Source organism: Ceratotherium simum, chromosome 31 (genome assembly GCF_057802395.1).
Source record: "Ceratotherium simum simum isolate JZ-2026a chromosome 31, ASM5780239v1, whole genome shotgun sequence".
Taxonomy (NCBI): Eukaryota; Metazoa; Chordata; class Mammalia; order Perissodactyla; family Rhinocerotidae; genus Ceratotherium; species Ceratotherium simum.
The window spans coordinates 29,048,707-29,076,194 of NC_141930.1; the positions used below are offsets into that span (position 1 = coordinate 29,048,707).

At 40.8% G+C, this 27,488-nt stretch overlaps 1 protein-coding gene across 3 annotated transcripts in view; it reads right to left on the bottom strand.

Moving 5' to 3' along the window:
• The window catches only part of LYN (LYN proto-oncogene, Src family tyrosine kinase), a 112,907-nt gene that overhangs the window by 68,615 nt on the left and 16,804 nt on the right, over positions 1-27,488 (bottom strand). Inside the window, exon 1 of one of the 3 annotated variants that reach the window (XM_087420555.1) lies at positions 12,311-12,439. The exons of the other annotated variants lie outside the window; for them this stretch is intronic. The gene's annotated coding sequence lies outside the window, so the exon portion shown is untranslated. Of the gene's footprint in view, positions 1-12,310; positions 12,440-27,488 lie in introns of those variants that run through there. 3 annotated transcript variants of the gene reach the window in all.

Consider the following 27,488-nt stretch of genomic DNA (forward strand, 5'->3'; position numbering starts at 1 on the left):
TGATTTATAAGAAGTACTTCTTGATTTACAAGAAGTGAGAAAAAGAAGCCTGAATGAGCATTAGCAAGAGTAAGACTGGGATAGAACCTGTGTCCAAGGGGCCTGCCATCCCCCATCCACTTTTACTATTAAGGGCCAACTGGGAAAGGCAGGTGGGGCGGGAAGTGGCTTTAAGAATATCTAGATAGTTACAGGTCTGCATCCCTAGACCCAGCCTGGAGGAGGCTCCAGGTCTGAAGGAGGGTCCGCTTTGCTCCTTGCTTCCCATCTCCCACAGGGTGAAGCATGACGGTAAGGAGGTCAAGACAAAACGGCGGGAGGCTGCCTTGAGGCTCCCCTAACTCAGCCTGGTGAAGGTTTTCAGGGGATCCAGAAGTTTCCAAGTGTCCTGATGTGATCTGTTCACTCTCGGGGTGGCTGTCAGTATAACATCCCCCCAAATCAGCAGTGCCCAGTCATGTGTCAGCATACAAAGCCCATGGAGAGAATCTGTGGCTTCTTTCTCCCCGAATAGCACAACAGAAACCCTGTTTATCTACTTAGATACCACGTTGGAAAGAGGCAGAAGAGGAAACATGAAGGACTATGTACGCTCTTTTCTTAAAGAATTGGAGTTATGATGGAAAAGAGACTATTTTTCCATCTCTCTGATGGAAAAGATTCAAACTCTGTTAGTAAACTTAAGGCTATTTTCCCACCTGCTGCTCTTCAGAGGGCTGAGGAGGGAGAGTTAGAGAACATGAAGCCTTTCCTCTTCTTTCTGTTTTTTGTACAGCTGAATCGCAGGGTGTAGATTCTACAAGCCTGCTCCACACAAGATGTAGTGGGTTCTAGAATCAGATAGTGGTAAAGGTTTTACAACCTCACAAATATACTAAAAACCACTGAATTGTCCACTTCAAAAGGGCGAATTTATGGTATGTGAATTGTATCAATAAAAGATTAATTTTAAAAAGCCTCCCCCTCCCGCCAAAAGAGAGATACAGTGCAGTATGGCTGCTTTCCTCTTTCTTAATTTTTCTTTATGCTTTTGTGATCAAAGTCTGATAAATTTTAATTTACCTATGGTTGCTAATGTCTCTGTCTGGTTTGAAACCATTTCTTTATTATTTGCTGTAAGACATATGTGTAGCAGCAGAAAGACCCAGGGGTTATGTAGTTAGCTGTAACATGGAGATGTAGCGTAAAAACGTAAAGCTAAGATACTGAGAGATTCTGAAACAAAGATGCATAAAAAGAGCAAATTGTGTTTAGCGGAACCTTAATAAACCAATACAGTTTTAATCACTGCATTTATTAGAGTGAGTCCAGAACAGAGTGTAAGACAGTTAAAGAGGCAGACGAGGGCTCCAACACCTGTGAGTTGGGAGTCAAGAGCAGAGAAGTTGAAGAGTGTTTGACTCTTGCCTGGAAGAGAGAGCATGGAGGGTAATGAAGGTGCAGGGAAGCCTGAATCAGGAAGCCTGGCTGCTGAGTCCAGTCTTGACGGTCCTATAATTATGGACAAAACCCTCTCTTCTATGGACTCTTAATTTCCTCACCATAAAATGAAATCATTGGGCTTGGAATGAGAGGGTAAATGATACAATCTTTAACTTGACAATACATATTACAGTTCTTTAAAATGTATGCATTTCTTAACCCAACATTACCACTTCTAGCAATACATTATTTCTAAGAAAATAACTGGACAGTTACACAAAGCTCAGTATAATCAGAAATATATTTGTTTGCCAAATAATAGGTCACCAATTAAATAAATATAGACTAGCTCTCAAAATTAGTTTCACCTAAAGCCAGTTCTCTGAGGGTTTTCAAATTACAAGATGATCAATTTACCAAAAATTTGTATCTTTTACTATTTGTGAGGTTTATATAATTTCATATTAGATGGGATGGTTTTAACAGCTTAAGTTTACAACACTTTGTATTAGTTGGAGTGGTTTTAATAGCTTAAGGGTATAATAATTCTTATCAAATGTAACTGTTTTAAAAGCTTTTGAAGATTTCTATGATGCCTTTTGAGGAATGTTCTATTTTTAAAAACTAAGGATTGTTGAGTCTTCTTAGGACTATGTTAACCTTAGTTAATAGTAATTAGTAGCTTAATCATTAAAAATAATTTTAATTTAAAAAATTAGACAATTGGAGAAATTCAATCATTTATTGGATATTTGATGATGATAGTATACAGTATCACTTATGTTTAATAATGGTAATAAAGTTATGTTTAAAACTTGAGTCGTTATCTTTTAGAGATTAAAATTAAAATATTTATGGATATAATTTTAAAAATAGTACTTAGTAGCTTAAGTATAATATGAGATACGGATGTTTTTGTAGTTTCCTAGTTCTTTTCTTACTTTACCAATCCTTACATTTTTAGGATTTCAAACTAATTTCTAAAAATTCGTTGACGCTAGTGACACATTTTTGTTACATTTGAGGCTCAAGTCTTATGCTTCTTTCTAGAAATTCCTCTACACATCCTCACTTCCCTTCCACATCTCAGGATGGTTCTATCCTCTTGTGCCAAATGGTTTTGCAAACAGCCACCAGATTAACACATCCTAATTTCTCCCTAGAAACTAGAGTTTTGTAAGTCATGTGTTGGGAATGTTTTGGTCACTTCCAATTTCTTTCTGATGCTTCTAAATTTAAATTTAAGCTTAAATTAAATTAAATTTTTAATTTTTTAATTGCAGAAACATCAAGGCTGATATGCCATTTGAAGAACTAGCAGGAAAACATTAAAAATGCATAAAGTTTTTTAAAAAATAGAAATAATATTCAAGTAGTTAAAAGAAACAAGTCTTGTGGTAAATTAGAACATTTGACAAATTCATCAAATTGGCCTTCAGGGAACTGGCTTTTGGAAAATTCACCTAGAACATGATACATCAACACAAAAGAATACTATGTAGTCATTAAAATATTGTGTGTACATATATATATATATTTATTGACATAAAAAGATAGTCACAATGTATTTAAGTGGAAAAAAAGTTAAAAAACAGTACATATAGCATGATAGCATTTCTGTGGGGAGAAAATATGTAAATAAGAAGAAAAAAGTCTAAGAAGAAATATCCTAAAATATTACAATGTTCTCAATGATGGGATTGCAGGTATTTTTGGTTTTGCCTTTCCAAATTTTTAAATTTTCCATAGATGGATAGATATATAATATCACATGATATTTCCTATCACATATATATATCCATATATATGTGGTATATAGGTGTGTGTGTGTGTATACATCAGAGTTTGAAGGACTTTAGGTCATATTTTCAGTTATCCTTATTCTAAAATTTTAAAAGATGTTTTTCCTATTTTGTATCAATTACATATGTATATATATACACACACAAGTATACAATGTATTTTTATTATACATATATATAACATGCAATACACACAGACACATGTATATGTAAGCTGGTACAAAAATGGAAAACATTTTTGAAAATTTTAAAACAAAATAAGAGAATCGGAACCCATGGCCTAAGGTCCTTCAAACCCTGAGAATCTGCGGGAGTGAAGGACTCGGAGAGGATGCAGCTGGACCTGTGTCTCTGCTAAGAATGTAACAGGAAATGAAATGTCAATCCTGAAGATTTTTACCAGACATAAGGAAAACTGCTTGACGTCCAGAAGTGCACCTCTGGACGTGTGTGCTGGAGGATGACAAGGTCCCTCCAGAGACGGTGGGTGTCTCAAGAGGTGACAATCACTCAGGCTCCCATGTGAACACAAGAGGCAGGTTGAGCCTACAAGTCCCCTTCTCTTCAACTCCTAGCAAAGCTGGAAGGTCTAAGGGAAGGGAGTTGGAGGTAGAAGAAAGAGGCCGTGCAAAGGTCCCATGACGGGGATGAGGTGAGGGCAGAAAAGGAGCTGGTACGGCTGGAGTGAAGCGAGCAAGGGGCTGAGCAGTAAGAGAGAAGGCCAGGGTCCTGAACCTCCTACGAGAAGTGTGCAGCTGACAACAAACACACGAAAGACATGGGTGCTGTTCCCCCAGATCAGCCTGCAGTTGAAGCCTCTCCCACATGGCGGATCCCATTTGCATAACTCTTAGTCGAGCAATTTCACACTGAGGAAGACAACAGGGATTGCTGAAACCAGGGGGGTTTTTTGGTTTTGTTTCTCTTAACAATAAAAGGGAACACTATGAAAACAAGATGAGCTCATGGAACTTATGTATCAGAAGGAAATGTGTCATTTAAAGGACCAGAAGCGGAAATTAAGAGCAGAGTCTGAATTATGTACGTAACCAACCAAGAAGTGTATCAAACATCAACTTTGTTTCTAGCCTCAGATTTCATGATCAATGATCTTGCCACCTATATTCAGAAATATATAAAATTATGTATTTATATTCCGCTTTAAGAGTTAAATCAGCATTACATAAATGTGTATAACATAACAGAAACTATTATGAAATCAGGAAAAAGTAAAACTAAGCCCAAGACAGCAAAAAGAAGCTGAGGGTTATATCAAACCATAAGTTTCTGCACAATTGTTAGATGTAGACTGCAAATCTACAAAAGTCTAGGTTTTCTAGAGGCTGAAGCAAAGAGGAAAACTTGCCCATGGATATAAATAAATCTGCGTCTCCGTACAACAGGGTTTCTCAACCTCAGCACTCTTGGCATTTTGAGCCACGAAATAATTTTGTTGTGAGGGGCTGTCCTGTGCATTGTAGGGTGGTTAGCAGCATCCTTAGCATCTACAAGATGCCCGTAACACCCCTCTCACCCTCCTCATGGCCAGTGGTGACAACCAGGTGTCTCCAGACACTGCCGAATGTCCCCTGATGAAAGCTGCATGGCAGGAAATCTGATGTTTTAATTACTGGTAATGACCTGGAATACTGATGTTTTCTGTTACAGGTGGAGCAGAACAAAATGCTTTGTTAGTCACCAGTGAAAAATAGGTTTAATATCCCATTATAAAATTGAAGGCACGGCCCGAAGTCTTGTCCAATGGATGTCTGTCTGCCTGTACACACACACACAGACTCACAAAGACACACACATAGACCCGGTGTTTGTTGGAATAGATCCAGAAACTTTTTATGAGACAATCATCACCCTGACTCTATACTTAAATATAAACTTATCTCATGAGCTAAAGCTAGAAGAAACAGTAAGAATGATCTATTCCATCTATCTATTAATCTATCTATTCGATTCTATCTATTCTATCTGCCTCTTATGAGGAAAGTAAGGATCAAAGAAGTCAAACCAAGATTAGTTATTAATAGATTTTATTTTCACTGAAGGTCACAAAAAAACTCTTTTAAAAGTATATTGTAAACAGAATAGAGAGCCCAGAAACAGACCCACAGAAATATAGTCAGCTGATCTTTGACAAAAGAGCAAAGGCAATTCAATGGAGAAATGATAGTCTTCATAAATGATGCTGGAACAACTAACTGGACATCCACATGCAAAAAAAAAAATAATAATAATTAATCTAGACCCAGATCTTACATCTTTTATAAAAATTAACTCAAAATGGATAACAGAACTAAATGCAAAATGCAAAACTATAAAACTCCTAGAAGATAACAGAAGAGAAAATCTAGATGACCTTGGGTTTGGTGATGATTTTTAGATACAATTTCAAAAGCATAATCCATGAAAGAAAAAAAATTGGTAAGTTAGATTTCGTTAAAATTAAAAACTTCTGCTCTGCAAAAGACGGTTAAGAAAATGAAAAGACAAGCCACAGACTGGGAGAAAATCTTTGCAAAACACAAATAAAGGACTGGTATCCAAAATATACAAAGAAAAATTAACAATAAGAAAACAACTCAATTAAAAAATGAGCAAAAGGGGCCGGCCCGGTGGTGCAAGCTGTTAAGTGCATGCACTCTGCTTCAGCAGCCTGGGGTTCGCAGGTTTGGATCACGGGCGCGCACCGACGCACCGCTTGGTAAGCCATGCTCTGGCGGCGTCCCATATAAAGTAGAGGAATATGAGCACAGATGTTAGCCCAGGGCCAGTCTTCCTCAAGAAAAAAGGGGAGGATTGGCATTGAATGTTAGCTCAGGGCTAGTCCTCCTCACAAAAAAAAAAAAAAAAATGAGCAAAAGATCTGAACAGACACTTCACCAAAGAAGATATGCAAAAGGCAAACAAGCATATAAAAAGATGCTAAATATCATATGTCATGAGGGAATTGCAAATTAAAACAATAATGAGATATACCATTGCACACCTATTGGAATGGCAAAAATCCAAAATAGTGACAACACCAAATGCTGACAAAGAAGTGGAATGACAGAAACTCCCATTCATTGCTGGGGGAATATAAAATGGTACAGCCACTTTGGATGATAGCTTGGCAGTTTCTTACAAAACTAAATATACTCTTAACATACAATTCAGTAATCGTACTCCTTGGTATTTACCCAAATGAATTGAAAACTTAAGTTTACACAAAACCTGTATATGGATGTTTATAGCAGCTTTATGCATAATTGCCAAAACTTGGGACCAAGATGTCATTCAGTAGGTGAAGGGATAAATAAACTGTGGTACATCCAGACAATAGAATATTATTCATTGATAAAAGGAAATGAGATATCAAGTCACAAAAAGACATGGAGGAAGCATATGCATATTGCTAAGTGAAAGAAGCCAATACGAAAAGGCCACAAAGTTTATGATTCCAAGGATATGACACTCTGGAAAAGGCAAAACTACGGAAACAGTAAAGAGATCAGGGGTTGCCAGGAGCTCAGGGGAGGGAGGGATGAGTAAGTGGAGCACGGGGGATTTTTAGGGCAGTGAACCATTCTGTATGACACTGTAATGGTGGACACATGACATTATACATTTGTCAAAACCCACAGAGTGAACCGTAAGAAAACTGTGGACTTTCCTTAATAATAATGTATCAATATTGGCTCATCAATCATAACAAATGTACCACACTAATGAAGATGTTAATAACTAGGGGAAACTGGGGGCGCAGGGGGTGCTATATGTGAAACTCTGTACTTTCCACTCAATTTTTCTGTAAACCTAAAACTTCTCTAAAAGATAAAGTCTATTAATTGTTTTAAAAAGTATCTTGTGACAGAATAGGCACCAATCCACATACTTCTAAGTCAGTATTTCAGAAAACGGATCCTCAATTTTGAAAAGACTATTGCCTTAAAATATTTCTGCTTTGAAAAGTTTCACACACCCACATAATGTGCTCCTTGTTAACACCTAATATTCTTTACAATTATCAAGGGCAAGCTGTTACCTGCTCTGCCTTAATAATTACGATGTAAAATACAACAGAATTTCATTAAATCTTCTTGGCTGAATTCCCAAACTTCTACAATTTTAGCTTGGGAAAATAACTGGCAAGAGCTGGGAGATCTATTAATGTTTAATAATGAAGTCATCATTGTTAACATTATGCCTGTAGCCATTTATGATAAATGAAAGGTACAACTGAAGTAGACCTATAAAAATGGCAAGGCAAAGTACATCTGATAATGCAGCCCTGAGTTTACGCATATATGTTTGCATAGTGAACAGGCTTTTATCAGCAATTAATAATCCTGCAGAACCACCACTGTCAACCAATAGTTCATTAAGTCAATTAATTAAAAACAGGACAAGTAGCAGGTACATAAACTATATGGTACCATTCAGGGGACTACTGTAGAGCCAGCGAAATTGAGGATAAGGAAGTGGTTGGATCCAGTTTGTAAAACTGGATAGGGGGCATTAGGAAGATGGGGTAGGAGTCTGCTGTTTTATGTTAACAGTTTTTAATTGTTTTGGTTTTTAAATTATGTACAAGTATCACCTTGAAAGTGATAAGAATTAATTTTTTAAAGTTGGCTAGGGGGCCAGCCCCGTGGCTTAGCGGTTAAGTGCACGCGCTCCACTACTGGCAGCCCGGGTTCGGACCCCGGGCGCGCACCAACACACCGCTTCTCCAGCCATGCTGAGGCTGCATCCCACATACAGCAACTAGAAGGATGTGCAACTATGACACAACTATCTACTGGGGCTTTGGGGAGAAAAAGGGAAAAAAAGGAGGAGGATTGGTAATAGATGTTAGCTCAGAGCCGGTCTTCCTCAGCAAAAAGAGGAGGATTAGCATGGATGTTAGCTCAGGGCTGATCTTCCTCACACACAAAAAAGCAAATAAATAAATAAATAAATAAATAAAAATACTTCTTTAAAAATAAATAAATAAAGTTGGCTAAAAGAATTATGTAACTAAATAAAAAATGTTTACAATGTAATTTTCTTTAAAAAAGCAAGATAAAAAGTTTTATATACATTATGATATATGTAGAAAAAAGTTTGGGAAGGAATATTAAAATCAAATTAAATCAAAATGAAAATAAAAACACTTTTATGCTTCTATGGTGGGTCAGTTTTTATTTTTCTGCTTCTCCATTGCCAAAATGATTACAACAAGCTACAGTGTTTTACTTTTATAAAAATATAGTTGTAAAATTGAAAATCAAACAGTGAGCCACTTATTTATACCAGGCATCCCCACCTACAGTGGCCTCTTCAACTTTCCCATTAACTGGGGACAAACTGCCCCTCCAGGTGATGTTTGTGTCCTGCTGCAATGCCTTGACATCACAGCCAGCCTCAGTTTCCCCAGACACGAATGGGGTAATAATAGCACTCACCAGCATGGAGTTGTGGTAGAGTTGAATGTATTCAAGGGAGACAAAGGCACAGAGAGCCCTTCCTCCTCAGGGCCTGTGGTCAAGTATGATGGTTAAAAGCCAGGCAGAGATTCTAACCTGGAAGACCAGAGGTCACAGGGCCCACATTTTAAACACAAAAGAAGTAAGGTGGAACGAGGATTGGAAACAGTTCTTTGGACTAAGCTTGAAGACAAAGCAGTGACTTATCAAGTGTAGCGTAAGATACCAGCAGTGGACTGGAGAGAGTCACTTTACACTCACGCCAGGAGTTTGAAAGTGAAAAAGAGGAAACTGGAGGCCATGGCTGCGTCCAAAGTTACTCTCTTAAAATGGGTATGGCCAAGGACTGTCATAAGAGTGAAGACAAGAAAAAGATGGTAGAGAACAAGTCTGTACCACGATTCCCAAACGGTGTGTTGAGGCACCCCAGGGCGCCACAGCAAACTCATGGGGCACCTGGGGATATTTCAGATTTTAAAGGGAAACACAATGACATCTATTGGACACCATGAGAACTATTAGCTCAAGGTAGTTCAGTTTCAACATTAGATTGTGTTGTATTCCTTTCAACAACCTCCTATCTGTGCAAAACTGGGTTTTCTGTGGTTGCTGTGATAAAAAGCAAGTATCACATGAAAATAAACATGGAACAGGAAGTGAGGATGGTGGTGTCCAAATATGATTTCAAGAGTTGAGAAGCTGTGTTGCACAGGTATACACGTCGCATTAGTGCATAATCATGTTCATTTAAGAATAACATAGAAATATTACTTTTTTGTTTTCAATATATGTGTATTATTTTTTCAAATGGTACTAAGTTGCTATGACAGACACGTATTAAGTTGTTTGGACCTAACTATCTAATAAATGGAACTCTTCAGTGTTTCCTCTGCTCTAGGATTGCCATGAGAAAATTACCAAGACACTCAGGGTGCTGTGAACCAAGAATGTTTGGGAACCAGAGAGCCTGTAGTTTTAAAAAGTGAACAGCAACAGATAGCGGGTTAGGACAGGGCACATGGGTGCTGTCAGCTTGAGCAGTGAGGCAGAAAGACTGCAGCGGGTGGGGTCACCAGCCAGGCATCCCCATGGGGAGGAGACAAGGTCTCCTGGCACTAGGAACCCACCCCATCTACCTTTCACACTGCCAGCACTGCTGTGAGGAGAAACAGCTGATGCTCAGCAAGTATTAATACTGTGAGGATGCCCCCAGTTTGTTTCAGAAAATGTTAAATCATTTAAACAGCATGACAGATATTCTATTGTAGTTCCATTTTTCTTAGTGAAAAGTTCTCCTTTTTCTCACCATCCCAGTCACCCAGGCTCAAAACCTCCATCGTCTTTGCAACCTCCGTGTCACATTTTATTCATGAGAATCAACTTTCCATCAAGCCCTGTCAGTTTCACAATATAATTGTGCTTGGTTTCTAGGCTTAGCAAAAGGCATGGACCAGATAAATAGTGTCTTCTGACGCATTTTCCCTGCATGAGTCTTTTTTCTCTACCACACCCTCCATGACATCAACTACTCAAAGGTGTAACTATTCTGGATTGCTGTAGCTGCCTCCTGCTACTCCCTACGGCATCAGTCTCTCCCCTACTCTTTGCTCAACATTGTGAATTATATTTTCATCATGTCACTTCATAGTCAAAATTCTTCAAACTGCCTTCTATTATGGACCTGATTAAATGAGTTAATACATACACATACACAGAACCAAGCTTTAAAATTGTGATGTCCTCTCATCCATCCCCTTCCTGCCCACTTCTCTATTTACGTTTCCCCACAGCAGTATTACAAGAATGTAGATGACAGATCTATTTTACCATCTGTCCATCTCTGCTCACGTGAATGTGAGCCCACGAGAGCAGGGATTTTGTCAGTTCTGTACACAGTCATATTGCCAGTGCAGACAACAGGCACTTGTAAATGCTCTATAAATATCTGTAGAATAGAGTACCCAGTAGAATAAATGCTCAATAAATGTTAGATGTTATTTTTACTATTACACCATCACCTCTAATACTGCTATCAAAACCAGTACTTGCCAATAGGATAAAATCCCAAATATTCAACTTGCCCCTCACAGCCCCTCACAGCCTGGCGCCAATCCACCTTGCCATCACCTGTGTTGCTCCAATCACAGGACTCCAGCCACAGACACTTGTATTTATTGACACGGCAGCATCATCCTTTGCATCTTGCCTCTTAACCGTTTAGGCACATCCTACCTATCCTCCAAAGCCTAATCCAAACCCAATCTTGCCTACCTCCTTCATCCTTCTCTCCCTCTGATTTCTTCTCTCCATAATCAATTTGGAACTTAGTCACAAGCCCCAGGACATCTCTTACAATGCTATTTTATGTTATTATGTAACTCTTGAATTGTCTATCTGGCAATGTGTGTCCGGCTCTCTCCTCAACTAGACTGGAAACTCTGAGGGCAGATACTATCTTTTCTGCCTCTTTGTGGACCACTCTGCCTCCGCCACCAAAACATACACAGTACCAGTACCCAGCTACAAAGCCAGCAACAAAACACCATTTGTTGAATTAAAGTTGAACTTAGAAATCCCACGGACTATCTTTTGCAGTCACAAGCAATTCTATAAGTAGAACCTATTATTTTTACTAGCCACAATCTATCTGGTGTATAATAGATGATCAAAAAATGTTAGTTCCCAAAAAATTGTTTTAGTTTCAGACATATCTAGATCATGACAACAACCAAAATGCCCCTATTAACTGAGAATCTGTGATCATTCAAAGAATTTGGGCTGAAAATGTCTGCTTTAAAAAAATAATTTTCCCAAAATGAAGTAGCAAAGGGCTTTAAGATGAGGAAATTTGGGTCCAACCTGGTTCCTCTATTTATTAATAGCCATATAAACATCAGCAAGTTACTCAATCAAACTTCGTTTTACTCATCTGTAAAATGTAGATAATACTCCTTTTCTCAATGGTTACTGTGAGGATTAAATGAAACAGCATATGTTAAATGCTTTACCCAAAACAAGTGAACAACGAGTAACTTCCCATTGTCCCTGCTTATCCCCCAAAACAAGGAGAGCCAGATTATAGTGATATTATTATACTTAAGTGAAGAAAGGCTCATGTGACCTCTTGCACAACCAAAATTGTTAAATAAAAATTGCTAAGGAGCCTTTATGCGTGTGAATTTCACTAACGACTAAAGCAGTCCGATTCTCACAGCTCTGCAGATAATTTCTCATGACCTCCCCCCGCCCCTCTCTACCCTGATCCTAGCCCTCCATCCACTTTCCTGACATTTAAGTGGTCCAGATTTCAGACTTTCCCCAACCCACGCTGGGCTGCCCACAATTAATCTGTGAAATCATTTTACTGTATTGACGGGCCACACTCACACATTTGGCAGGAAAATTAGTTCTGTATTTGCAGATACTTCTTTTTCAATTGGCTTTGAGCTTTTTCTCTGATTTTGTCACCAAGCGAGTAAAAAATGAAGAATTCTATTTTTTGGCCTCAAGGCATGCTAAATTGAAGGACAAAGGAGACAACGGAGCACAGAGCGAGGACACAGGACAGTCAGCCAGGTCCTTCGTTTTCCCAGGCGTACGCTGAATGGCAGAGCTGCCCCTCACCAGCTTCTCTGCCGGAAGAGCCACGTTCCAGGCCTCACACTCAGCCGGCGTGGACTCAGCTCTTATCCAGACGGGCGGGTTCTCTCCCCCATCACTGCCTCTTTGCCTCTTGGACGCCTCCCGGGCCAGCCTCACGCTGAGCAGGAAAGGACTCACGACAGGCCATTAGGGTTCAAGCAGCCCAGGAGGAGGAAGTTAGTTGTTCCCACGGGCCTGGGTTTTTCTTTTTGTGGGTGTGTTTTCTCTTTCTGAAACCAGGAAGCTAAATTTGCCTAATGGTTAAACCCAAAAGGATTACAGATTCTTTCTTCAAGAATCCACAGAGGCCTGTCGTCCACCCCTCTGGGTTTAGTCAGTCCATTTCTGAACGACCCTGACAGAGGGAGGCTTTCCAGTCTCTGCAGTGAAGCCTATTCGATTCCATTATTTTTACGAAAAGTACTATATTAACAGATCATCCATATTTAAGTTTCCCACTCTTCTCACCAAAACCGTGAAAGTGAAAACACTAAATTATATCTCAATTTCCTAAAAAGACAAATATCAAAATGTCATTTCCCCCTCCTCTATTTCTTTCTCCTCTTTCAACTAAACTCCTTTTAGGTTCACACTCTCACACACTCACATCCTTCACATTTCCGCTAACTAGCCTTGAATGCCCAGCCAGTTCTGCTTTCCTTGCAATCACTGAGATCCTCTTTCTCGCCTATCACTTTTGCTAAAAATATGTTCTTCCTTGGTAACATACCCAACATTCAACAGCCCTGCCAGCCAGAGATGTCTTCCTAATGTCTTCCTTTGCCGTTGAAGCCACCTCTGCTGGTTTTAACCTCTAGACAGGTGGAGAATCCTTGCCACAGCCTGCGTACCCCAACGAGGGAACCTGTGCGAGTTGCTCAGAGTCTCCACACACTCGCCTATGGTTGTGTTTGTCAGAGAACTGTGGCCACAGGCTGAGTTTGAAACTCAAGCTACCGGTCGACCTTGGGAAGTTACTGAACTTCCCAGCCTCAGTTGACTCATTTGGAAAATGAGGATAGTGCCACCTACCCCACAGGGCTACTGTAAGGATTGATGGAGATAATAATACTCTCAGCACCCAGCAAGCATGCAATCCAGGTCGGCTCTTGTCAGTGTCACTTATGTGTGGTTACCTACAAATGCCTTATTATTCCTTAATAATTCTTTCTAGATTTGTCATTTCTTAATTCTTTTAAATATTTTCAGCTGCACTGGATATAGCACTACGTTCTGTATTTGTTCTATCAACGTATAAGGCCATGATTCTTAACCTTGGCTGCACATTAGAACAACCTGGGGGCTTTTAAGAAAAATACATGTGCTACGGCTCTACCCCAGACCAGTTATATCAGAATCTCTGGGGGTTAGGCCTGGGCATAAGTATTTTAAAATCTCCCCAGGTAAAGAAGTAAATATAAGACGTCTAGGCGGTGGTAAGTGCAATGAAGAAAAAGCAGGGTACCAGGAGAGGGAGGGATGGGATGGTTGGTCAGCAAGGCCTGTGTGAGCAGATCATGCTCAAGGGGAGGCCTCCGTGGAAGGAAACAGCTACGCACTCTCACATCTGGATCAGACAGAGCTGTGAGTGGGCTGAGCTGAGACAGCATCGGCGGCTGGAGATCCGAGAGTCGCTGCTGTCCCCAGACCACCCTGGTTCCTTCCCACTGCCATTTTGCTTGCTCAGCTCTTCCTTTGATTCTGTGCAATTTCATGCAATACTTCAGCTTCCTTCCAATAATTCCCCATTTTTGCTTAAGCTGGCCAGAGGAGGTTTCCAGAGAAACTCAAATAACTTCTACTAACACAACAGGTTATTTCGTTTAAATTAGTCTCATTTGTGTAGTCATATTTGACAAACATGGAACTTCAAATCAGGAAACTGGGGGGCATCTATTACAGCCCCTACCATTGAGTATCCCAAATATATTCCTTGACTTTTCTGGGCCTACATTTTCTCCTCACTTATAAAACAAAGGGGTGAAACTAAATACCCACCTCTTCCAGCTCAAATTCTACGCATCTATGAATCTGGGATCATTTTCACTTGTTGAACATATTATAAGAGAGACACTGGAGGCATAAATACATGCAAGACATGGCCCTCTCCTCAAGGAGCTGAGTATCTTGTGTCTTCAAGTTAATTGAGGATAATTACCCAGTGCGGGCATTTTTAGGGAACTCTTTTCCTTTCCTTCTTTCTTTAGTTCATGTCACCAGCTCATCAGCACCAGCCTCCCCTTCCCCACTCCCTCAACTTCACAAGTTTGACAAAAGATTATTAGTGTATCCAGTATCTAAAAACTTTTAAAAGAGCAGTTTCAAAATTATAACTCTCCTTGACCTCAATAATCACCCCAAATTAACAGAAACCTGATTTTTTATTTTTCTGTCCAGTGCAACATACATCCCCCCCCACACACACACACAGAGGCAGCATTTCATTATTCTGCACAGTCTGAAGAGCAGTGTTATCATTCCCACATTTCTAGGATACAGCGAGACAGAGGTCAGTTTGTGCTCCTCTCTCAGGGTGGGGGCATGGTAAAATCCAGCACTTGCTGAGGGATTGATATCTTCCTTCACATCTGCTGCTCAGGAATCATCATCAAAGACAGGATACCCATCTAGAACAATTGTAAATATACGTCTCCATTGCTCTATGATCTACATTTTGCACACACCCTTCCAGGGTGGTATCATGTTTGGAAATCGGGCGTAAATCTTTCAAAATCACCTGAAATACTCTGCAAAGTCCAGAAAAAGTAGAAAGGTTAGTCTTAGAAGCTCTATTTTTACATGAGAAAATAGGACTGTGTAACAGCCTACAATGGGAAACACAAACTCAACACTTCCAATTTATTCACGTTAAAAGCAAACAAATGTTGAACACGTCCAATGTTTCTCTCCAATATTGTCCCCTTTCTCCCCTCAAAAACCAAAGTAAAATGTTTCTTTAGAAGCAGTACTTCTTTAGCCAATGATCAACTCGATAAATTTTTTTCTGAAGACTTGGTTAACAAATGGAGTATCCCAAGAAATAATTTACCATAAAGTGGAATCACGAAATTGACTTACTCAAAGTTCTATATTTTCCTGAACCTAAGATACCACTGATTTTTATATCATTATTTTATGTACTGTTAAAAAAAAGAAAGAGGATGGCTACTCTTTAAATATTAAGACGCCATTAACTATGATTTCAGAGGAATTAAAATGTAAAAGTATGCATGTCTTAAAGCTCATGAAGTACATACGGTAAGTATACACGTTTATTGAATATCTATTCCTTTATTTTAGAGATCATAATCTCTGTTCTGTTTTATCCTTAAATGCCTTTTTTTTTCTTGGCATTGCTGCTTCATATTCTTTTTGGGGAGAATTTAATTATTATTAAATTAAGTTTTTGTTTTTGTTTTTATGAGGAAGAGTCCCCCTGAGCTAACATCTGTGTGAACTTCCTCTATTTTGTATGTGGGTCGCCACCACAGCATGGCCGCCGACAAGTGGTGTAGGTCTGCGCCCAGGAACTGCACCCAGGCCGCTGAAGCAGAGCATGCCAAACTAAACCGCTAGGCCATAGGGCTGGCCCCTTAGTGAACTTGAGCAAGAAGCAGGTCTATCTTTTTTTTCCCACCTAATGGTGAAAGTGAGTAGTATCTGAAAAGCCTGGGGCGTGGTTTACCTACGGTTACTGCATTATCATCATCTCTATCCATGCTGAACTTGTTTTCCAATTTGAACCTTGACAGTAGCTGATAAAAGCTAACATCTAATTAACACTTACTGTGTACCTGGTACTATGCCAAGCACTATACACGGATTGTTTCATTCAATCCTTAGAATAATCTTTCAGATATTATTATTATCCCCATTTAATGGAGGAGAAAGTTGAGGCTTAGAGAGATAAAGCAACTTTTCCAAGGTGGGACAGAGGCAGTAAGCAATGGACCAGAGATGGGATGCATCTCTTGCATAAGCATCACTTGCTGTTCAAGGGATATTACGAAAAAACCCCGAGTCCACACTTCAGGCTGCACAGTGAACATGAGGACCGCTGTCCACTGCTGCCCACCTCAGAATGGCTGCACACTGAGAACGGGGTGTGGGCTGGCCTTCAGATGCCAACAGGGGGAGGGTTTCTTAGTGGGTGGCATGAACTGTTGAAGCAGAGAAAGGGCCACTTGGGAGAGACTGGAAGAAGGCTGCAGGAGCAAGGAGTAATTACAGAATATACGTGTGAAAGTTGAGGGCAGAAAAGGGCAGACACAAATATCTATACGGGAAATGTTACCATCTCCTCTTGATGCTTTACAGAAAAACGAAGAAACGAAATTTTTGAGCTGGAGAAGACCGAAGAGGTTGTCTAGACCAGCAACCTCAGCATGTCCTGGGAACGGGTTAGAAACGCAAATTCTCAGGCCCCACCCCAGACCGGCGGAATCACTCTTTGGGGCTGGAGCCAGCAATTTGGGTTTGAGCAAACTCTCCAGGGAATTCTCATGCCTGCTAAAGTTTCAGAATCACTGATTAACTAGTCCAACCTCCTTATCTTACAGACAAGACAGTGACGCCCAAGGTCCAGCAACATGGACGTGGAGAACTGAAAAAACTAGAATCCCAGCCTTCAGGATCTTAGTCCAGAACCTAAAATACTTCAGTGTTTGGTTCTGATTTCACAGAATTATCAATTTTCAAAGAATTTCAATTTAATAAAATATATTTAAACAAACAATAGTTAATATAAGAAAATCTGGATATCACGGGCTCGAGGATATCCAGAATTGCAGAATGTAAGTTCACTAAAGGTCAGACAAAGAACAATAAGCACTGTAATAGGGAAAGCAGGCAGCATCCAGTTCTAGAATGCCAGAGAGTGCACAGCCACAACGCAGCACGACAGAAACGGAAATAAAGAACACATTTCCAAAGAGAAGAATGGAGAATAGATAAGGCTTTAAGACAGAGTGTGGCTTCAGTCATCAACTCACGGTTAGTTAATATAAGTATTATAAAATGTAACTTTTCACCTAATTAACAAACCAATTTGTACTCTCCCGGTCTAATTGGATATTACTAAATTATCCTAATTCAAAGCAGGTGAAACCCAGGCACACAAACAGATAGCAAAGAGCCGATTTCAAGTTTAGCTCCCTGAATCCCACCTGAAACAAATCCATTAGCAGTGTTCACCTTTTCTGCATTTGTTTGAAACTTGGCTCCACTGTTGCAAACAAAATGAACATGGACAGGGAGAGTTAAAAGAATAGCAACTTCCTTGATCTTTCTTATTTTACCAAGTAGATAAATCTGCTGGATTTTGTTCTGAAATAGTTTTCTCATGTCTGGAAGGGGAGAGTGAGGCTGGTCAGAAGGAGGGACAAGGAACACAACCACCTTATCTATTGTCTGGATTCCCACCAAAGTCCCTGGAAAGAAGGCCTCGGAGAACGAGCCCACAGCTTGGGCTAGTCGTTGGCGTGCATGCAGACAGCTGGAAGGGCTGTGGTCTAACCAGAGTCCCTGGTCGCAGCAGCTGATCAGGCCTGATCCACCCACACAGTCCCTTCCTGAGCTCCAAAGGAACTGAACACTTCTCACATTAGGCACTAAGAACATTCTCTCTTTTTCTTCTTTCACTCTCACTTTAAGGGAGGATTTGCACTCAAAGTATAGGGTCGTCTCAGCATATTTCGTGTTAGAAATGTATCATGTTTATAGGGAGCAGCAGGGCTGGCCTCCTGACAGCACATTCAGTGCTCCCCCATTCCCCTCCGAAGCCGTTCTGGAATCCCACTTGCTCCCTTCAGAGCCCTATCGTACCTCACAGAGCTGCACAAAAACTCTCCGACCTGGCTTTCCCTTCTCTTGCTTTCCCATTCCCACTCCATTCTCTGTCTCTCACACACATGCACACACACACACACACACACACACACACACCACCACCATTCTCCATGCTGCACACTGCTGTTCCAGTTATCTTTCCAAAAACAACTATGATTCTCTCTCCCCTGTTTCCTCGTTCCTCATACAATAGAGCTTGGCAAGAACTCTCTTCACAAGAATCTACCTTCCTGGTATTATAAGCTGCCCATCTCATTCCAACCCATCCTATAGAGCAGCCACATGGAAAGCCAATACCCTAAGGCTTTCATACCTCTTCCCTGCCTTCAAACCTGCTTCCTTCCTGGAATACCCCCACCCTACCAGCAGCCTCCTTCTTTCAAATGACCCATTTCAAAGACCACATCCTGTGTGAAACACTGCCTCCACCTCCAAGCAGAACTGCACCTCTCTCCTCCCATGGCCCCACCTATTTCAGGTAGAGCACTTGTTTCACTTCTAATTCCACTTACTTAGTATCGCCAGTGCCCAGGATGCTTGCTGCCAAGCCCATTAGAAGACACTCAAGAAACTTTGCTAATTTAACTAATAAAATAATTTATGTGCAATTAGTTCTCCTCCAGCCTCTCAAAAGGCTCTTCACTCATGCCTTTAATGCAGTTGGAATTCAACCATCACAACCTGAATCCTTTCACTCAAGCCCGTGTATTCTAGACTTGCCAGTTCACAAGAATGACTGGACAATTTGTTAAAAATGCAGATTCTTGGGCCCCGCGCTTGGCAGCCCTCTGGATTGGAACCCATATGGAAGCTGCAGGCATTTGTAGCAAGCAATACAGGTAATTCTTATACTGATTTGACTCAAGTGACACTTTGTCACCTAGTAAAATGTGAGTACCTCTCGAAAGAGAGCCACACAGTAAACTTTGTTAACTATTTACACCTTAATGTGAATTTTTGGTAAAATTCTTTACTAAAAGATTTTTTTTTGTTTTTTTGATGAGGAAGATCAGCACTGAGCTAACATCTGTTGCCAATCTTCCTCTTTTTTCTTGAGGAAGATGGTCCCTGAGCTAACATCTGTGGCCATCTTTATTTTGCATGTGGGATGCCTGCCACAGCATGGCTTGATGAGTGGTGTGTAGGTCCACGCCTGGGATCCGAACCCACGAACCCTGGGCCGCCGAAGCAGAGTGTGTGAACTTAACCACTATGCCACTGGGCGGGCCCCAACTACTAAAAGATTTTAATAGAAGGGGTGGAGGAAAAAAAAAACCATCATGGACTACATCCAGTTTTGATTTTTGCAAAATATTCTCTGGATCTGAGGCCATTTTACATCCAAACTCTCTATAATCAAAATACTTATCTAATAAAATGGCTTCAATAGGCAGATCTCCCACTAACTATACTACACACATGATTTGCAATTATTAATATCAGTAATTCTAATGGTTAAAATGCTGATAATATCAGATTTAGATTTAATTATGGAATTTCACTATTATATAAGAATAAAGTCAAGATGAATAAACTTTTTACAGAAGGGCCATTTTAAAAGAAATTATATTTGCAGTCCATTTTAAAAAAGACATATCTTTTTAATCAGGAAATATAATATCATAACTGTGCTTATGTACTCTTGCTTTTTCCTCATAATAAAAGAATTTCTTATTTGGGCTAAAATTTCAGAAAATACTTAAGTGCAGCCCTCGTAGGGTCTAACTGTAATGCTGGATTTGATGAATGTTGTGACTGAGACATTTTTGAGCCTGGTCTATCTTGTCTGTCCTTGACTGCACACATAACCACCTCATTGCAAAAACTGTTTCATTATGCCTATCAATGCACCCTTAAAGACACATTGCAAAAGCGGCACACAGAAATCTGTTACACAACGAAATAGAAATATTCTTCAGTCCAATTCGTATGAAGTACATTTATTTTTCCCACCATTTCTCTCAGCAGCAGCCTTGCTGGGGTTTAAAGCTTCATTTAGAAGTAGCTTGTCCCAGTCACATTGTGTTCGGAATTGCTCCTCTCTCCTTCCACTTGAGCAGAGAAACACCAGATGGGGGAGAGGGAAGGGAGAAGGCGGGAAGGGATGGGAATGGAGGGTGTAACAAACCACGATGGTTTTTAGCTCACTCAGAATCAAGCTTCCACACTCCACTTCATGTTGTCTCTACCCTTCAATAAGACTTGTCCACATCACGATACCCGCGCGACCCACTCCTCCCATCTTCTCCATCGCAGTACAGGGCACCCTCAGGTTCCGAGGTTGAAAGCCAAGAAGTTATCCTGGATTCCCCTTTTTCTCACTCCCCAAATCCAACTCACCAGCAAAGTCTTTCAATCAACACGCACAACCTTTCCCCAATCTGACCCTCCTCAGCTCCTCCACCACGGCCTCCTGCACAGGCGACCCAAATGCCAGACAAAATACAGGACACCCAGTTACACTGGGATTTCACATATACAGCAAATCATTTTTTAGTATAAGTATGTCCCAAATATTGCATGAGATATACTTACACTAAAAAATTATTTATTGCTTACCTGAAATTTAAGTTTAATCTGGCATCCTATATTTTTTCCCCTAATCTGGCAACCCTATCTGCCCCCAAATTCCCCACACAGCCAAATCTTTATTGATTAAAACCCTCCCACAGCTTTCTTCAAAATTTAAAATAAAATTTAAGTTTTTTACCAAGGCCTTCAGGGCCTTTGGTTGGAGAAGGCGGGAGAGGCTGGAGATGGCCCTCTGCTTGCCTCTGGCTTCAGCCACCGGGGCTTGCTTTCTTCTCAGCAGACACCCAAGCTCATCCCCACCTCAGGACCTTTGCACTTGCTCTCCCCTCTGCCTAGAACCCTCTCCCCCTCCTTGTCTTCCACATCATTCAGATCACAGCTCAGAGATCGCTGCCCCCCACCTGCCCCGGCCAACCTAACTAACGTAGCACCCCTCACCATCCACATGGCCTCGATCTCATTACTCAGTCTTATTTTCCTCAGGGCCCTTCATCCAACCTGAAAATATTTAAGAGTCTATTGTCTTTTTGTGCCCAGTAGCAATGCATGTACCATTAGAGTAGAGCCTTGTCTCCTGTTCACTGTCTCCAGAGCACCTAGAATGGAATCTGGCATTTAATAGTCCCTCAATATCCATCTGCTGATGAATGAATGAGTTTCCCATCTGTAAAATGCGATTTCCTTAAATTCTAAGCAGTCTTCACTTTTGCATGTTCAACTTTATAATGTGAACATCCCTAAACAACCTTTCCTGCCCCCAATTCAGACTTTTTCCCACCAAGCAGCAAATGCACATTTCCGCCTGTTGCATGGTGGTGCTGCCCGCCCCTCCAAGTTCAGTCATCAGGAGTGGCCGCCCCTCCAAGTTCAGTCATCAGGAGTGGTGTCTGAGTCTGTACAAGGTGGTAGTTGGTGCAGTTACACGAGTGTTTCATTTAAACTTTGTAATTTTAAACCTTTAGTAGAAAGCCAAAACACCAAGGTGTTGATATGAATACTATAAAAAGCAGAGATGCTATAAACCTAATTCAACTGCAACAAGATGAAAATCATAAGGTAGGCTGAAAGCAAGGACTCTTTAGCCGTAAGCAAAACACTCTTTTTGATGTAAACTGGTAGCCTTGTTGTGAAGAAATGCATAAAATTAGAGGCAAGGATGAAATGCTGAACATATACTGACAATTATGTCTAAATGGGAATGTGCAATTAGAAAGGGTACAAATTGTTTAGCTGTCTGGGAATGGAAGCCCTTATCACATATAACTATTTTTGGCCTTCAGGCTTAGGAGAGGAAGAAGGGGCTGCCTGGGGGCCGTCTGTGGCTACAAAGCAATGTGGCTAGGTCCTTAAACGGCAGCATATGATAATCCCTCTCGTTATTTCATCATCCTCCTTATTCTTGGAAACTGTTGGAGTTTCTGAAAAAGAAAAACCTGAAGTTTTACTTTTACCTCTTATGAGCTGCTAGGAGAATAAAACGTTTGCAGTGGTCACCCAGGATAAAGTGTTGTGTTGTTTAGATAGACAATTCGAAGGCAGGACAGGAAACCACAGGGCACAGGAGAGAGGGAAGTGCCTAAGTCATGGCATTGGGGTGGGAGGCCATAAGCTGACTCCAGCAAGAAGGAAGAAAAGAGACAAAACACACATGTTAAATAGAAGCAAATAGATCCAGGAAGTCATAGTCGATGCTCCCCATTTCAGGATTCTAAATTCTTAGGTAGTTTCTTTAATCATTTTACAGATATAGTTGCAAAAACTATGGGCACATATTTTCTTTAAGAAAAGCTTGAAAATGTCCCAAGCCATGTTCTGACATTGGGACCACTTGGCGTTCAGCACACGTTCCTGAAAGTCTTCCTTACATGGACACGAGGGAACAGAGGATGAGCAAGACAGTCCCTCAGCAGTTCAGGGAATAGGGAGAACCAGGCAAATCAGCGCTAACGCCGATGAGACGCAACAGGGGCCGTCATAGAGGCATGTTCAACACGTTCTCGGGCCACAGAGAAGAGCAGGCAGCCCTGAGTGTCGGAGTTGCTTCACATATGCACCAGGTTAACACCTCAGTTATAGGTTAACTGGAACTCACCATATGACATTATTTTTAGTTTGCTTTTCTTATTGAGGCAAAATTTATATCTAGTGATCTGGAGACGGATGGCAGTGATGGTTGCAGAACAATGTGAATGTACTTAATGCCATACAGTACATTTAAAAAGGTTTAAGATGGTAAATGTTATGTTACATATACAGCCGTCCCTCGGTATCTGCAGGGAAATTGGTTTCAGGACCCCCAGGGAACCACAATCCACAGATACACAAGTCCCTTATATAAAATAGTTTAGTATTTGCATATAACCTACTGCACATCCTCCTATACACTTTAAATCATCTCTAGATTACTGATAATACAATGCAAATAGTTGTTGTGTTATACCGTTTAGGGAATAGTGACGGGGGGAAAGTCGTTCGTGTTCACTATAGACGCAGCCACCAGAGGCCTTCTGATCGGCGGTTGGCTGAACCTGTGGATGCCGAACCCGCGGATACGGAGGGCTGACTGCATTTTACCACAACACAAAAAGATCAAAAAATAAATTTTGATTTTCCACCAAAAAAATCATATACATTGCAATGCACAGATCTTAAACGCTGTATGAGATCAGTTTTGATATACGTCTCTATCCACATACCACCTTCCAAAGCACGATACAGCACATTCCCATCACCCCAGACAGGCCCCTTGTGTCCCCCTCTAAGTCCCTCTCCCCATGATGACTGTTCTTGAACTTCATACAAACGAAATCATACAGTGTGTATTTCTTTCTGTCTGACTTATTTCCCTTAATATAATGTTTTGGAGATTCAACCAGTCATTGCATGTATCAGTATCTTTTTTTTGTCTGAGTGGTATCCCATTTTATGAACATATCATCCAAATTTATTGAAGTACTCCTCTGATAATGGATATTTGAGATGTTTCCAGGATTTTTAGTTTTTTTATATACATATATTGTGGGAAAAGCTGCTATATACATCATTGCACACGTCTTTTTGTGGACATATGTTTCCATTTCTCTCGTGTAGAAACCTAGGAGTGGAACTGCCCGGTTGTGAGGCAGATGTATGTTGACTTTATAAGAAACTGCCCAAGTGTTTCCTGCACTGGCCGTACCATCTTACACTCCAGTCTCCCCACATCCTCGCCAGCATTTTAGTACGTCAGTCTTTTTTTCACTGACGCACAAAGAGGAAAATGACTCTCGGACAGGGTTACTGGTATCCCAGAGGGCTGCTCCTTCTCCCTCAGGCGGGAGTACACCTCTGGCTCAGCTGGAGTTTAAACGGGGTTCCCTTCATTTCTTTCCTTTTCTCTTTCAACAAAGCACTTTCAGATACTCTTTCACAACCAATCCTGATAAGGAATTCTATCGGATGGCAAAACAGCAGCTCAGAGATGAGGGACTTTGCCCAGAGTTCACAGGGCAGACCTCACCATCCCAGCCCCCTGACTACACAGCTGCCCCACTTCTGAGCATATCAGTTGACCTATGGTATGTACAAAAGCAAACACAGTACTGAGTGATGAGTTATGATGGACTCTGCTACATCATGCTTTCCTACCACAAACTTCTTTCTCACTCAGGGGTTGCTTTGAGAGACCCTCGCTTTGCTGAAGTCAAGACAACGGGCAACCCTCAGAACTGCCGGAGCCATGTTCCGGGGAGAGGGGAGCAGGCCCCTCGCACATGGGAGATCCTCTGAGCCTCAATGTGAAGTCCCCAGAGCGAGGGAAGCTCTCTGTACCTCACACAGCTTACAACAGCCAAGACGATGCTGGTGCGGTGAGTAAGGCTGGCCCAACAGGTACTGTGTCCGTGTCACACTCCAGACGCTTCTCAAGTGTGTGGGGGAGACTGAGAGGAGCAAGCGCTGTAACCACAGGAAAACTATCCACCCTCCCAACTGGTGCCCATTGTGGTTGCCTTTCCTCAAGGGGGGGCCTTAACGTAGCTTTTCCAGCTAGGTAGCTATTCTGGACATATCTCAGCACTCTAGGACGTCTGACCCTCAGGTGAGAACTGGCCAGATATTAACAGGACCACTCTAATTCACAGATCTGAACATTTTTTATAATAGCCCAAAGATTCTGCTATGGCTGGATCTAGTGAAATCATTCTCAAGCTTGGTACACAAGCAGATCTCGAGCACAGCTCTAAAAGTACTGATACCTGGGTCCCCCAATATTCCCATTTAATTGGTGGGGTATAGCTTGGGCATGGGAAGGTTTAAATGCTTCCCATTGATTCTAATGAGCAGCCAGAGTTGAGAACCACTAGAAAAAACCCTGCACTACAACCTCACCTGCTTTTGAAAGAGAAATTCACAGTCCAATAATGTTGAGAACCTTATCAAATACTGAACTCCACGTCAGAATTAAAATCATAACAATGGAAATGCCACGGATGGCTTAACTTCAGGCATCCTGCTGGTTAACGGCTGCAGTAATTACTCCATATGGCATTACAATTCCATGCTCTTATTCAAGAGCAGGGAGTGGAATTTATCCACTGCCAACCTAACCCCATACCTGAACTCAAAACAGAAAAAATGCTCAGAAAAAAAAGCTCTGATTGATAAATAGAGCCCACAATTGCAAATACATTTGCTGGTGTGCAGTAAAGTTGAATTCATATCATATTTTTGCTTCTGTGAACTTTATTTTTGCTCTATAAACATGATAGCCAAGAGAGGAAAGTTATTTAGTTTTGAATTTTGTTACACTATAGCCAAAAAGAAAATGGTAGTATTTACAAAGTATTAGCTTTGCGGTATATTTTCTAAAAAACATAATTTACTTATACTAATATCAGATTTATCTATTATAAAACTATCTCTATCATTTTCCTTTATTTCAGGAGTTATTCTATCTTATGTTTATAATCAACTTTCAGAGAACAAATATTTTTATGATTGATAAAACAATGCTACTTCATTGAGGTTTAAAACCTCAATATCTACATAAAGGACAAAGACTTTCAATCTACATAAACAAACCATAATCAAGCTCATCATAAATAGATGATAAACCACTTCCAATAAACTCCAATGTATTCAGATTAGACTCTCACAGAAATAAAGAAGAAGAGCTTTTCAGGAAACAATTTATCCCGAGATCTTAAAGGTGAAACTTAGAACAGCAGAAAATTTCCAACCTGCTCATTTTATGAAACACTGGTCGCCAAGAACATTAAAAGTAATTCAGTTCATTCTTCTTCTCTTGCTGGGGTTTATTTCATCTTTTTTAACTTTGCCCCACAGGTTTGGTATAAAGAAGCCTTAATAATTTTCATTATTCCCCACTAGCTCACTTTGTTCTTTTGAAGACTTTAAATAAACTCTGCAAAGAGGGGCTCCACTCTTCTATTTGCTCCACTGTGAGGACACCTTCCCATTGGTATAAATACATGAGACATTTTTTAAATGATGATACATCATCACTGACTCAGTTGGTTGTTCTAACCCCAGATTCCTTCCTATGTCTGTTCAGTGATGAATCCATTACTACTCAGGTAGGATATTAACTCAAATCACAGTTCTAACGCCCTCTTTGGCTTAGGTTCTTCTCATCTGTTTATCGTTGGTTGAGCCAGGAAGTGCAACCAGATAATGACTTAGCACAAGCCGTGCAGCTAGGAGCCCTCTCCTTGCTGCATCCGGCTCAGCCTCAGGAAGATCTCAAGTGGTCGATCTAGGATGGAGCAGTGGTTCTACGGCCTACAGTTCTTACAGGCTCAGCAAGGAGTCCAAACTATCAGTCAATGGGGTTTATTTAAGTGTAGGCCCCATGTTCTTTCTGAATCGACATGAAAAATATTGATACATGACGTCCCCAGCTCCACCCCCATCCCCACAGAAAGCAAGAGTGACACACCACTTCTGCCCACACCCAGTCTTAAGCTACCATATTCGGGGACTATTAGTCCAGGGAAATCACCAGAAGTGGTTCCAGTTAGGCCACAACGGGTACCAAAAAAGGATCCTGCATGAGCCCAAGAGCGAGCACAAGGACTGACGCTGAGATTAAACAGCTCCTTTTATGTTCAAGTCAATGTCAAAACACTTCTGCTTATACCAACTTCATCAAGACAAGAGAAAACTGGGGTTTTTACTTAAAGAGCCACCTGACACCGCAGTGATGAAAGGAAGGAGAAGGATCCTAATACATTTTCCTTTTTAAAGTCAAAGTCTTATCCATTTTTCTTTTAACTTCTTTTTAGAGAGCTATCACTCAGAAATGGAAACAGCCGGATATAGGAGACTTCAGTCATGGCGTGCCCACGTGCTGAGCAAAAGCGTTGGCTGTAGAGTTGACACTGCTTCCCAGGGAATAAACCGGTTTCCCTCAGGCATCTTGGATACGTTGCTGCAAAGGCCACAGAGAAAAGCGAAGGGGAATGAGCTGGAGATGGATGGCTGTGGGACTCACCTGATCCAGACTTCTCTGCCTACGGTCCTACCCTCTGCTAGCAGTAACCTATTAACTACAACCCTAACAACTTTTCAAAGTCCATGGTTCTGCAGCAGCATTTTAAGATCAAGAGTTATGAGAAGGTAAGCTATCTAAGAGTTATTGCTTCATGGGAAGAAAAAACACAAGCTAAATAAGTATTTAGCAAAAGAAAAATGTGAGATAGATACTGAAGAAAGGCTTAATCCAATCATGATTCAGTCTTAGCTATAAAACACACCATTTGCTTTGCTTTGCCAGAAGAGG